The 14,286-nt window shown below is 35.5% G+C and overlaps 1 non-coding gene and 1 pseudogene across 1 annotated transcript; one reads left to right on the forward strand and one right to left on the reverse strand.

The window, feature by feature from the left end:
- Window positions 1-14,286, reverse strand: part of LOC126005982 (prefoldin subunit 3-like) — a 1,144,584-nt pseudogene that overhangs the window by 1,099,967 nt on the left and 30,331 nt on the right.
- Window positions 297-403, forward strand: LOC126007368 (U6 spliceosomal RNA). The gene has a single exon (XR_007494947.1). It is a non-coding gene; the product is annotated as a U6 spliceosomal RNA (small nuclear RNA).

Raw genomic sequence — 14,286 nt, forward strand, 5'->3', positions numbered from 1 at the left:
AGGCATCATGCCTAGAAATATTGTAGAATATTTTTAGAATATATATATATATATGTGTGTGTGTGTGTGTGTGTGTGTGTAATAAGTAATTGCACAAAACTCTCTAGGCAATTAAGGTGAAAAGCAACAGCAAATATGTAAAAGAGAAAAAAGCATATTTTGCAAAATTACATGTTTTAGCCATGCTAGAACATAACAGGGAAAATATAGCAGCTTATATTCTATTAAAGGATACTGAGGAACCATATATGGTTTTTATTTATTTATTTTTACTGTCAATTAAACTAATTCATGTAGTGCTCACTTCAACAGCACATGTACTAAAATTGGAACGATACAGAGAAGATTAGCATGGCCTCTGCGCAAGGATGACATGCAAATTTGTGAAGCAGTCCATAAAAAAAAACTAATTCATGTTCACTGACATACTTAACACACAAACAAGAAAAAACTTACTGTGTTCTAGAATGTCTGGACATAAGGAAAACCTGAAAGCGTATTAATAAAATGGCTTAGTCCTTTAGTCTTTTGGGGGACTAAAGCTTTACTACAAGCCTGCTAGAGGAATTCTTGAGTGCAGAAACCAGGAGTAATTCTGAACACTACCAGGTATGGGTCCAAAAATAAAAACATAAAGTATATGAGACTTTTGTCCTTTTTTTTGGACAATGGTGCACTGTACAAAATATTTGGTGGAGAAATTTGGAATATTTTCTCAGTACTGAAATAATTACTAAATTGTTCAATTATTTAGGGCATCATAGAATTGACTCAAGTAATTATAAATAGTTAAAATTCCAGCATACAGTTTTGTTTCATAATATTTTTATTTTTTTAAAGTAAAGGAACCTAGCCAAAGTTCCTAAAAGAATACCTAGAAAAAAATTTCATCAAGGTACATATAGTAAACATCCATCTTAAAAATGTACATCAGGGATCTTAGGGGAATGCTATAAAGATAATAATAAGATGGCAATGTAAACTTATTAAAAACAAATAAACTATGCATGATTAATCACATAAGCCTTTTGCTGTGGTGTGAATAAATGGAATTCTCATAAACTGTTAATAGGAATATAAAAAGGGAGACATTTTTAGTTTCTCCCAAAGTTAATGCTTAACAGTCTTGTGACTCAGATATTGTATCCACAATTATTGAAAAAAGGAAATAGAATCACATTTTAAAAATCAAATACATATGTTGGTAAAGCTTTTTTTTCTTCAAAAAACCAAAATGTCCACAATAAAGATCAAATCATAAACTAATAGCCGTATTTCCCAAGTCAGAAAATAAAGCTAAATTAATACCATTGATGAAACTCAAATTAAGCTACATAAAGGAAACAAAAAATAATCATAGAGGTGTAATAATTTTAATCTGTTAAATTGTGAAAATACAAGATATCGGGTCGGCAAGGTGGTGCTAGAGGTAAGGTGTCTGCATTGCAAGCGCTAGCCAAGGAAAGATGGCAACCGCGGTTTGATCCTCTGGCGTCCCATATGGTCCCCCCCAAGCCAGGGGCAATTTCTGAGCCCTTAGCCAGGAGTAACCCCTGAGCATAAAACGGGTGTGGCCTGAAAAAAAAAAAAGAAAGAAAGAAAAAATACAAGATATCTCGATATCTATATCAAGATAAATTAAACAATGGTTATTTGGTGGGGCATGAAAGTCAGGGAAAAAAAGGTTTTTCAAAATAAAGTATAATTGTATATGATCATTCCTGTACCTGATGTTGGTATTAAAACTAAGTGTATATGTAAGCATTTATCAAATGTTGCTAAGCGTGTGAAATTTTTTTCATGATGATTATACTTTACTAAAGATTTAAGAACTGGTTTAGGATGTAATTAGTCTATACCCCTCTGTTTTTTAAAAATTAAGTTTGAAAACTCTATATAGAGTCCACTGTCTTTCTCAACATGGTCAGTCTTAGTTCTGTGGCACATAACAGAGATCAATGAAAGATCTTCACACCACCCCAGTCAACAGGAATGCCTTGAGGGAACAAACCACATTTGACACTTCATATACCCTTGTCTTTGTTTATACCCTAGGAAGCAACAGATTTACACATCACAGAGAGGCTACAGGCATTCACAAAACCTTTAGATAACTTTCTTTGACAATGACTAGTTACAAAACCGTTTATATAAGTATCCAGAGTATATGGGGTAAACCTTTTAAGTACAAGAGTGTCTCAACACTATCAATAGAGAAATAAACTAAAATAATTATATATATTGCTTCTTATTCTTGAGAAGTTGAAAATCGCATTGTTCACATGTTCACATAGATATATTTAAGTATTGGACTCAGTATTGATATTCTAGTAGAGCTAATGGTCTCACTATTTTAATAGCCAGAATTAAAACAAACACATGATTATCATTCTAGTAGTAGAAGTCATCAGTGAGAATAAATAGGACCTGAACCCAACAAATCAACCTTACTTTTAATCACAAAATCCCAATCTTTAGGATTTTCCCTGAGAAGAAAATAAAAATTGAACTACATGTACTTTCTGCCAACAACCCATATTCAGAATATGCAACTTTAAATGTATCTTTGATAACTGGGCTCTGTCTTAGCAATTTACTCCACACACCATCACATTTTTTCTTTGTCTTCCTGTATTACAATTACCAGATATTTTTTTCCTTACTCTTTATCCACTGGGACAAATGATATTTCATACAATATCAAATGGAACATCCTTATTCTGCTCTGAAACGAGAACATCTACTAAAGAATTTGCTATTTTCTTTTTATTTTATTATTCTATTAAATTTTATTTATTTATTTTATTAATTATTTATTTATTCTATTTTTATTTTATGTTTCTTATGTAGTAAATAAGAAAATATTTAATTATAATTATTATTTTTGTTTTGTTTTGGGGGACCACACCTGGCAGCGCTCAGATGTTACTACTGGCTCTACACTAAGAAATCGCTCCTGGCAGGCTCAGAGGACCACATGGGATGTCAAGATTTAAACTACCAACCTTCTGCATGCAAGGCAAATGCCTTACCTCCATTCCATCTCTCTGGCCCCAAAATATTTAATTATAATTATTAATCAGTGTATTACCCAACATATTTGTTCAATAGTGCTTCATAAAGTCCCTTCTACTATGAATTCAATCTACTTCTTATATATTTATGATGGTTTTAGTTTTCTAATCTATACTTCACTAATAGGTAGCATTTCTCCTTGGACTCAAAATTTATTTACCTCAAGTTCGATTTTATTTATGTGCATTGGTTTTAACCATTTGCATTTTTCTTTCTTATTTTATATTTTGTAAAAACAGAACACTTTGGTGGTTTGTGTTTGTTGTTGCTTTTTTCCTATTTTTCACTGGCTAAATCACAGCATTTTCTACTGGTTTCAATGTAAAACATTCAATTCCTTCCTTCCTTCCTTCCTTCCTTCCTTCCTTCCTTCCTTCCTTCCTTCCTTCCTTCCTTCTCTTCTTCTTCTTCTTCTTCTTTTTTTTTTTTTTTTGTTTTTGGGCCACACCGGTGACTCTCAGGGGTTACTCCTACTTTGTGCTCAGAAATTGCTCCTGGGTTGGAGTTGGGGTACCATATGCGATACTGGGGATCGAACCTAGGTCCGTCCTGGGTCAGCCACATGCAAGACTAATGCCCTACCTCTGTGCTTTCTCTTCGACCCCAATTTATTTCTTCTTAATTTACTAGGATTCTTATTTTTGTTTGCTTTCCCATATAAATATTTGAAACTAATCTATAGCTATGTGTCTTCTGAAATTAAGAAAATAAACAGTCTGTCTCTTCCACACATACTTTCCTCTCAATCCTGCCCCATTATCCTTTAATTTATTTTTATTTACTATTGATTTCTTCATTCCTTTGTTTGTTTGTTTGTTTGGGGGCTACACCCAATAATGCTCAGGACTCCTGAATCTGCATTCAAGGATTACTTTTGTTGTTGGTTTTCAGGGTTTTTTTTGTTTTTTGTTTTTTGTTTTTGTTTTTGGCCATATCGGGCAGAGCTTAAGGGTTACTCCTGGCTCTGCATTCAGAAATCCTTACTGGAAAGTTCAGGGGAACATACAGGATACCAAAGATCCAACCCTGGTCAGTGATGTGCCAGGCAAATCCTCTACCTGTGGTATTATTGTTCTGGCCCCATCAGGGATCACTTTTGACAGGCTCAGGGGATCATATTAGTTACTAGGAATCGAACTCAGGTCAGCTGTGTACAAAGGAAACACCATACTACTCTACAACTTCTCATGTTTCAAAACTTTCTATGTTTTGGAGGTCACATTCAGCAGTATTCAGGGCTTACTCCTGGTTGACTTAGCAGACCATATAGGGTGTCAGATACCCAACTCCACCCCCACTCCATCAGCCTGCAAGCCAAGTGTCTTACCCACTATATTATCTCTAAAGCTCCTTCCCATTGTCATTTTAATGTCATCCAGTATTTTAGCCTATGCTATCACAGATTGTGTGCTTTTTGACAAAACACATTACTTAAAATTATTTTTGTGGGCCTGAACAGTGGCGCCAAGTGGCAGGGTGTTTGCCTTGCACACGCTAACCTAGGACTGACCACAGTTAGATTCCCTGGTGTCCCATATGGTCCCCCAAGCCAGGAGCGGTTTTGAGCACATAGCCAAGAGTACCCCTGAACGTCACCAGGTGTGGCCTGAAAATCAAAAAAAAATTTTAAATAAATGGGAAAAATAACCTTGTTCAATGGCATAATGTCATGAAGAATGTAGTGTTTTGGTATTAAATAATTGATTACATATTATCCTCAAAATGCCAGATTACAAGGGCCAGAGAGATAATACAGTGGTAGTGGTAGGGCATTTGCCTTGCTAGCGGCTGACCCAGAACCAATGGTGGTTTGAATCCCGGCATCCCACATGGTCCTCAATGCTTTCCAGGAGCGATTTCTGGAAGTTCAGTTACCCCTAAGAAATTATAATTCCAAAAAGAAGTCCAAAATTAAAGATAATTTTGCTCCAGAGTAACCAAGTACTCTATTTATGAATCTCTGAAGAAATTGCCATGTGCAACTTTATAAAAAATCAAATATTTAAACATTAGGATTAAGTGGAAGGGAAGGAATTAAGCCCATTTTCCTAGTTTAATTTGCATCATGTCCTTTATGTTTGCCAAACAATTGAAATGTAAGTCTCTCATTCACTTTTTTTTATTGCGACTGAAGTTCATTACACAGAATTATTTACAGTACAGAGTGACAATGAATGAACAGTTTTCCCACCACCAATGTTATCCTCCCTCCACTCCTGTTCCCAGCTTGTCTCCCACATATCCCTCCTTTACCCCCCAAGAATCCTAGTGTAACTGGTCTCCACCTTACAGCTTGTTATAGGTTGGGTATCTATTCTGTTTGGTGTTCCAGTCTGGTCATTTTTTATTTACACTACGTGTTCATAGGACTGGTCCTGGTATCATTCTTTTCCCCCCCTCAATTTATGAGGCTGAATGATTCAAGTTATGCTATTCTGTTGGAGATAAAAAGGCTAAGGAAAAGAGAAGAAAAAACTTGGTATCAACTACTAAAATAGAAAGAAAAAAAATCTCCAAATAATATTCACAAAAGTGAAAAAGAAAGAAAATAGTGGAAGAAAAAAGGTAAGTGAGATAATATCAAAAACAAAAACAAACAAAAAAGAAAGCAAAACAAAACCAGAAAAAGTGGTGCAGTAGCAGGGCTTGGTGTTACCCCACCATTTTTTCACTTTTACTCAATCCAGACTCCCTTACAAAGTTGCTTTGAGAGGGAGATATGGAATGCATGCTGGTAACAGGGGTGGAGGGAAGACAAAATTGGTGGTGGGAATGCCCTTCATTCATTGTCACTCTGAATCTTAAATATTACTGTGAAAAATTTGTAATTCACTTTTACAACAATGAAAATTTAAAAAAAAAAAGAAAGTCGCTTTGAGTTGTTTCACAAAATGCTTGGTTACAAGTACTTTAATTTTTAAATCTTGATTAAACTAATGAATAAGTGATCAGTTTATGCATAAAATAAAAATATAGTTAAATAAAGATTGGTTTTATTCAACAGGAAGGCCCTGCTTTATTAAACACTCAAGAGCCACAGGGAGAGTTTTTTTCTTTTTATTAAATTCATAGTACTTTTTTCTCACTAATGAGTTTTGATAAATGGTTGGCTCTAATAGTGATCTTGATTTTGTAGAGTGATCTTTTTTAATCATCCTCTTCTTTTGCCAAAAATGCCAGCTTCTAAGAAGAGAATTTCTCATAAGATATAAATTAGAAGCTGAAGTCCACCTCTTTAGGCATTTTCAATGAATTATGAGACTAGAAAGTAGCTTCAAAGCATATCTAGTTCAATGCTCTTGGTCATTCTTCAATCAAAATTGTTAAGATCAAGAACAGCCTATTTTTTAAGATCTTCTCTCAAATAATTCTGATTCAAATGTGGTTTCTCATTTTGGGAACTTTTAAAGTATGGCATAAATAATTTAAGTGTAAGTTTATGTAATGCACCAAAACTATCAATTGAAGTTAATATACTCTATAACTTTATTTTATCTGTGAAATTTAGCTACATTCAGTATTTTTCAAGAGCAACTCCCAGTTGTGTTGAGAGGACTATGAGGTACTTGAGATCAATCCATTTAGGGCCATAAAATAAAAAATAATATTTATGAGTAGGAATAGACAGTAAATATAGAGGAATTGAAGGAGAATGAGTTAGCAAGAGAAAAAATAATTTTATCTTAGGGAAAGTTATTGAGATTTTAAAAATAAGGAGTTATTACAAGAAGGCCTCACCCCCGAAATCAGGCCAAGAATATTTTTTCGTTTTCTCATATTTTTTCTGGGCCTATGCAAACAACGGTGATTGCCACTGTCACACCTTTACTATATTTTTTTAACCCTTATCCTTAAAGAAAAATTACTGAACTTAAAAAAAAATAACTGGTTCCCGACTGGGAGAAACTATGAGTGTTGCCTGTGCGTGTTTTTCCACTGTCCTGTCTCCTGAACCTCTTGTGAGTGGGCCAAAAAGCCCACCCCCCCAAAAAAAACTTCCAGAGGATCATCCAAGGGCTGGAATGCCAAGGAACTGTGTCCGACTATGAAAACTTGCTACCCGCAGTATTCTGCAGAAAGGCAGGTTTCCTATTTGTGACATCAGGCTGGGAAAATCCATGCCTGCCCAGTGGTTCCCGACTGTGAGAAACTGTGAATGTTGCCTATGCGTGTTTTTCCACTGTCCTGTCTCCTGAAACTCTTGGGAGTGGGCTGAAAAGGGCCAAGAAAAATAGCTCTCCCAGAGGCTCATTCAAGGGCCAGAACTCCAAGGAACTCTGTCCGACCATGAAAACCAGCTATCCGCAGTATTCTGCAGAAAGGAAGGTTGCCTGTTTGTGACATCAGGCTGGGAAAATCTACCCCGTCCAGTGATTCCCGACTGTGAGTGTTGCCTGTGTGTGTTTTTCTACTGTCCTGTCTCCTGAACCTCTTGGGAGTGGGTCGAAAAGGGCCCCAAAAAATAGCTCTCCCAGAGGCTCCAGAACAGCATGGCCGTGAAGTAAAGCAGAGGGCCGTGTGCTCTTTCTAACCAATGAAACTCACCACGACATGCAGAAAAAATCACACTACAAGCGTGACAATGGGGAAACCTCGTAGGCAAATACCATACACAGAGAATGAAGACGATAGCTCGGATGACCTAAAAAATTCCAACCATCTGATTAACCTTTCAGATAAGGAATTTAGAATAGAAATATGGAAGGTGTTTGTAGAACTCAAAGAAAGCATTGATTAATCTGAACAGAACACAAAGACAGAAATCAGAAAACTTCAAACCAAAATAACAGATCGAAAAGCACGGTAGCTCAACTGAAAAACTCAGTGTATGGCCTCTGCAGCAGGGTAACAACAGCTAAAGACAGAATCAGCATGCTGGAAGACGAGATGCAAAAGAACTCAACACAACAAAAGAAATTGGAAAAGAACCTTAAGTCAAACCATCAAAAAATAAAAAAGGTATTCAAAGAACGTGAACAGATAAAAATAGAAGTCTTTGATAAACTCAACAGAAAAAAAACATAAGAATCATTGGAGTCTCAGAGGCCCAGGTAGGAGATCTCCAGGAAGAATCAACTGTCAAAGACATCATCAAAGAGATACTCCCAGAGTTAAAGACTACATGCAATCAAATCCTGCATGCCTGAAGAGTACCACCTAAAGAGACACAAAGAAAAACACCTTAAGACACATCCTCATTATGATGACAAATCCCACATATACAAATAGAATACTGAAAGCAGCAAGATCAAAAAGGGAAATTACAATCAAAGGAGCATCCCTAAGACTTACAGCATACATGTCACAAGAAACTCTCAAGGCCAGAGACAGTGGTGGGATTTTGTGACAAGACTGAATGAAATGGATGCCTCAATGAGAATACTGCACCCAGCCCAACTCACATTCAGGTTTGAAGGAAAGATACATAGCTTCATGGATAAACAACAGCTCAGAAACTCCACAGATAAAAAACCAGCCATAAAGGAAAAACTGAAAAGTCTACTTTAAGACAAGAGACCAACAAACACAGCAAACTTATCTACAAATATGACAATAAATCCTATGACAATCATCTCCCTCAATGTCAATGGACTAAATTCATAAACTAAAAGACGGAGTGGCAAAATGGGTCAAAAAGATGAATCCAACCTTCTGTTGCCTACAAGAAACACACAAGAATAGTCAGAACAAACATAAACTCAAAATCAAAGGCTGGTGAAAAATCATCCAATCAAATAACACCCTTAAAAAAAACTGGGGTGGCCATATTAATATCTGATGACACCAACTTTATACTCAGAAACATTGTAAGGGACAAAAATGGACACTATGTACTAATCAAGGGATATGTGCAACAGGAAGAAATCAGACTATTTAACATATGAGCTCCCAATGAGAGACCAGCAAATTATCTAATACAATTACTGACAAAACTGAAAGAAGACATCAATAATAACACAATAATTGTGGGAGACCTCAACACGGCCCTGTCAACACTCGATAGGTCAACAAGACTGAAACCCAACAAAAACATACTACCCTTGAAAATATTAATGGAAGAAAGAGGACAAGTATATGTATACACAAGTATATATATATATATTTGGGGGGGACACTCCACCCAAAAATCCTGGATACACATTCTTCTCCAATGTACATAATTGTATGTACAAAATGTACAAAAAAGAAAGAGGACAAGTATATGTATACACAAGTATATATATATATATATATATATATATATATATATATATATATATATATATATATATATATATATATATATATATATATATTTTGGGGGGGGGAGACACTCCACCCAAAAATCCTGGATACACATTCTTCTCAATGTACATAGGTCATTCTCCAGGATAGACTATATATTGACACATAAAACATACATTCATAAAATCAAGAGGATAGAAATCTTGCAGGCAACCTTTACTGACCACAAGGCTCTGAAATTAGATGTGAACTACAAAGGCACACAGAAGAAAAACTTTAACAGTTGGAAATTAAACAGACTGTTACTAAACAACCAATAGGTCGAGATGAAATCAAAGAGGAAATCAAAACTTTCCTGGAAACAAATGATAGTAAAGACACAAACTTCCAGAATCTATGGGACACAGCAAAAGCAGTCCTGAGAGGAAAATTTATAGCTTTACAAACACACATCAGGAAGGAAGAAAGGGCATACTTGAATAGCTTAATGACTCAGCTCATAGAGTTAGAAAATGACCAACAAAAGGAACCAAAAATAGGGAGACAGAAGGAAATAACAAAACTGAAAGCAGAAATCAATAGAGTGAAAAGCCAAAAAAAAAAAAAATACAAAAGATCAACGAAAGCAGAGGTTGGTTCTTTGAAAAAATAAACAAGATTGATAGACCATTGGCAAAACTCACAAAAAAAGAGAAAGAGAAACCTGATAACCCATATTAGAAATGAAAAGGGGGAGATCACGACAGATATTGCGGAGATCTAAAGGGTAATCAGAGACTACTTTGAGAAACTTTATGCTACTAAACATGAGAACCTAGAAGAAATGGATTAATTCTCTGACACTTATAACATTCCACAGTTAAGTAAGGAAGATGTAGCATCACTACTGAGGAAATTGAAATGGTAATCAAACATCTGCCCAAAAAGAAAAGCCCAGGCCCATATTAATTTACTAATGAATTCTTTCAACCTTTCAAGAGGAGTTACTACCAATCTTAGCCAGGCTCTTCCATGAAATTGAAAAAAAGGGGAACACAATCAAACATCTTTTATAAAGCCAACATTACCTTGATACCAAAACCAGACTGAGATGCTGCCAAAAAAGAAAATTACAGACCAATACCCATGATGTATGCAGATGCAATGATCTTCAACAAAATTCTGGCAAATATGATCCACTGCATCATCAAGAAGATCATACACTACGACCAAGTAGGTTTCATCCCAGGAATACAAGAATGGTTTAACATCCGTAAATCTATCAAAATCATACACAACATCAACAACAAGAAAAATAAAAATCACATGATCATATCAGTAGATGCAGAGAAAGCATTTGATAAGGTCCAACACCCATTCTTGATAAAAACTCTCAGCAAGATGGGAATGAAAGGAACCTTTCTCAATCTAGTTGAATCCATCTACCACAAGCCAATGGCAAATATTATCCTCAATGGATAAAAACTAAAAGCCTTTCCTCTAAATTCTGGTACAAGACAATGCTGTCCACTCTCACCACTCCTCTTCAACATAGTACAGTAAGTGCTTGCTATAGCGATCAGGCAAGAAAACGATATCAAGGGAATCCAGATAGGAAAGGAAGAAGTCAAGCTCTCACTGTTTACAGATGATATGACACTCTATTTAGAAAACCCTAAAGACTCTACTAAAAAATTTCTAGAAACAATAGACTCATATACCAAGGTGGCAGGCTACAAAATTAGCACATAGAAATCAATGGCCTTTTTATACACCAATAATGATGGGAAGGAAATTCCATTCACATTAGTGCTACACAAATTCAAATAACTTGGAGTCAACTTGACTAAAGATGTGAAGGAACTATACAAAGAAAACTATGAAGCCCTGCTCCAAGAAATAAGAGAGGACACACTAAAATGGAAACACATACACTACTCATGGAATGTCAGTATTAACATCACTAAAATGCCTATACTCCCCAAAGCATTGTATGGATTTAATGTGATCCCTCTAAAGATACCCATGCCATTTTTTAAAGAAGTGGATCAAACACTTATGAATTACATCTGGAACAATAAAAACCCTCAAATAGCTAAAGCACTCCTAGGGAAAAGGAAAATGGAAGGCATTACTGTCCTCAGCCTTAAACTATACTACAAAGCAATAGTTATCAAAACAGCATGGTATTAGAATAAAGACAGACCCTTAGATCAGTAGAATAGGCTTGAGTTCTTAGACAATGTTCCCCAGACATACATTCACCTAATTTTTGACAAAGGAGCAAGAAATCCTAATTGGAGCATAGAAAACCCCTTCAACAAGTGGTGCTGACAGAACTGGTTAGTCACTTGCAAAAAAGCGAACATAGACACCCAGTTAACATCATGAATGAAGGTAAAATCCAAATGGATTAAAAACCTTGATATCAGACCTGATACCATAAGGTATATAGAACAACACGTCGGTAAAACACTCCATGACATTGAGAATAAAGGCATCTTCAAGAAGGAAACTGCACTTTCCAAACAAGTGGAAGCAGAAATCAACAGATGGGAATACATAAAGCTGAGAAGTTTCTGCACCTCAAAAGGAATAGTGTCCAGGATACAAGAGCCAGCCACCATGTGGAAGAAACTATTCACCCAATACCCATTGAATAAGGGGCTAATATCCAAAAAATATAGGGCACTAACAGAACTTTACAAGAAAAAAAAAGCATCTAATCCCATCAAAATATGGGGAGAAGTAATAAACAAACACTTTGATAAAAAAAGAAATACAAATGGTCAAAATGCACATGAAAAAATGTTCCTCATCACTAATCATCAGGAGATGCAAATCAAAACAATGATGAGATACCATCTCACACCACAGATATTGGCACACATCACAAAGAATGAAAACAATCAGTGCTGGCGGGGATGTGGAGAGAAAGGAACTCTTATCCACTGCTGGTGGGAATGCTGTTTAGTCCAACCTCTATGGAAGGCGATATGGAGATTCCTCCAAGAACTGGAAATTGAGCTTCGATTCGACCCAGCTATTTATCTCCTAGAGATATAACCTAGTAATACAAGCTATAATACAAATACCCCTTCCTTACACCTATGTTTGTTGCAGCACTAGTCACAAAAGCCAGGCTCTGGAAACAACCAAGATGCCCTTCAACAGACGAATGGCTAAAGAAGATGTGGTACATATACACAATGGAATATTATGCAACTGTCAGGAGAGATGAAGTCATGAAATTTTCCTATACATGGATGTACATGGAATCTATCATGCTGAGTGAAAAAATTCAGAGGGAGAGAGAAGCAGAATAGTCTTACTCATCAATGGGTTTTAAGAAAAATAAAAGTCATTTTTGCAACAATCCTCAGAGACAATGAGAGGAGAGATGGAACTTCCAGCTCACTCCATAAAGCTCACCACAAAGAGTGGTCAGTGCAATTATAGAAATAACTACACAGAGAACTACCATAAACATGTGAATGAATGAGGGAACTGGAAAGCCTGTCTAGAGTACAGGTGGAGGTGGGATGAGATGGAGGGAGATTAGGGACATTGGTGGTGGGAATGTTGCACTTGTGAAGGGGCGTGTTCTTTACATGATTGAAACGTAATCATATTTATATTTGTTATCAAGATGTTTAAATAAAGAAAAAAGATTTCTTACCCCCCAAAATTTCTTTGTAATGAAATATTTACAAATAATTTGTATAAAAATAAACAAATAACTGTAGTAGAATGCCTGTCCCGAATACAGGCAGGGGATGGGAAGGGGCAGGTTGGCATTGGGAGGGGAAAATGTTGCACTGGTGAAGAGGGGTGTTCTGTTTGTGACTGTAACCCAACTATAATCATGTTACTTAAATAATAATAAAAAAGAAATAAATAAAAATATAAATAAGGGGTTATTAAAACATCTACTGGAAAGATGGAAATAACGTTTTAACAAGTTTCTAACTATACTATGCAGTAGGTTTGAGATTTAAAATGTGCTTCTGCCCTCAAAGCTTTCTCTACACACTGAGATTCAATTTTATTATTTAGTTATTTCTTTTTTGCATATTTGATAAAATGTTGTTTCACAAAGAGATAATGTACTTAGGAAAAGTTAAAGCACATAAGTTATTTAATATTTAAAATAGTTCTAATACCATTGTTAAAATAATCATTACTAAAAATGAGATTTGTTCATTTCTAAATTTAACCTTATACATTATTAAACCTTAGCATAAACATTAAGGAGATAAGTGTTAAGCAGAGCTTTTTCATAGAAATAGACCAAAATGTCCATACCATGTTGTATCTCCTTTTTCAGTTAGATAAGAACATGAATATTTTTTATATTAAGATTTTTTGCTACTAGAAAGGAAAGGCGATATTACAAGAAACATGTTGAGATTTGAAAAGGGGAGAATTTTATCCTATATCTTGATTCTGAAAGTTCTTATGTGATTCATCTCGTAAAACTTTTAGAACTAGTTCTACAGGGTTCAGGGTTCTCAGGTGCATTGTCGGTATCAAGAAAGGACAAGAACAAAAAATTCAAGCCAGAGTCAACAGCCATAAACTCAAACTTAAACAACCAAGCTTAAACAACCAAACTTTAAAATATGCCTGTTATGCTGGTAGGCTGGGACCAGAGGTGGTAGCATGAGATGGACTCTAGGAACATTGGTGGAAGAAAGTTGACACTGGTGGTGGGATAGATGTGCTGAAAAATTGTATGTCTAAAACCTAACTATGAATAACTTTGCAAATCTCAATGGTTTAAATTCAAAAAAAAATTTAAAGAACTAGTCTAAACTTAAACAAAAAATCAAACAAGAATTTATTGTAAATGGTCTAAAGCGGGGGTCTCAAACTCAATTTACCTGGGGGCTGCAGGAGGCAAAGTCGGTATGAGGCAGGGCCACATAAGGGATTTTACAAAAAAAAAAAAAGACCTTAAATGTCATTATTAACAGTTTTAATTATTTCTTCTGAACATGAATAGAA

Source organism: Suncus etruscus, chromosome 4 (assembly GCF_024139225.1).
Source record: "Suncus etruscus isolate mSunEtr1 chromosome 4, mSunEtr1.pri.cur, whole genome shotgun sequence".
Classification (NCBI taxonomy): domain Eukaryota; kingdom Metazoa; phylum Chordata; class Mammalia; order Eulipotyphla; family Soricidae; genus Suncus; species Suncus etruscus.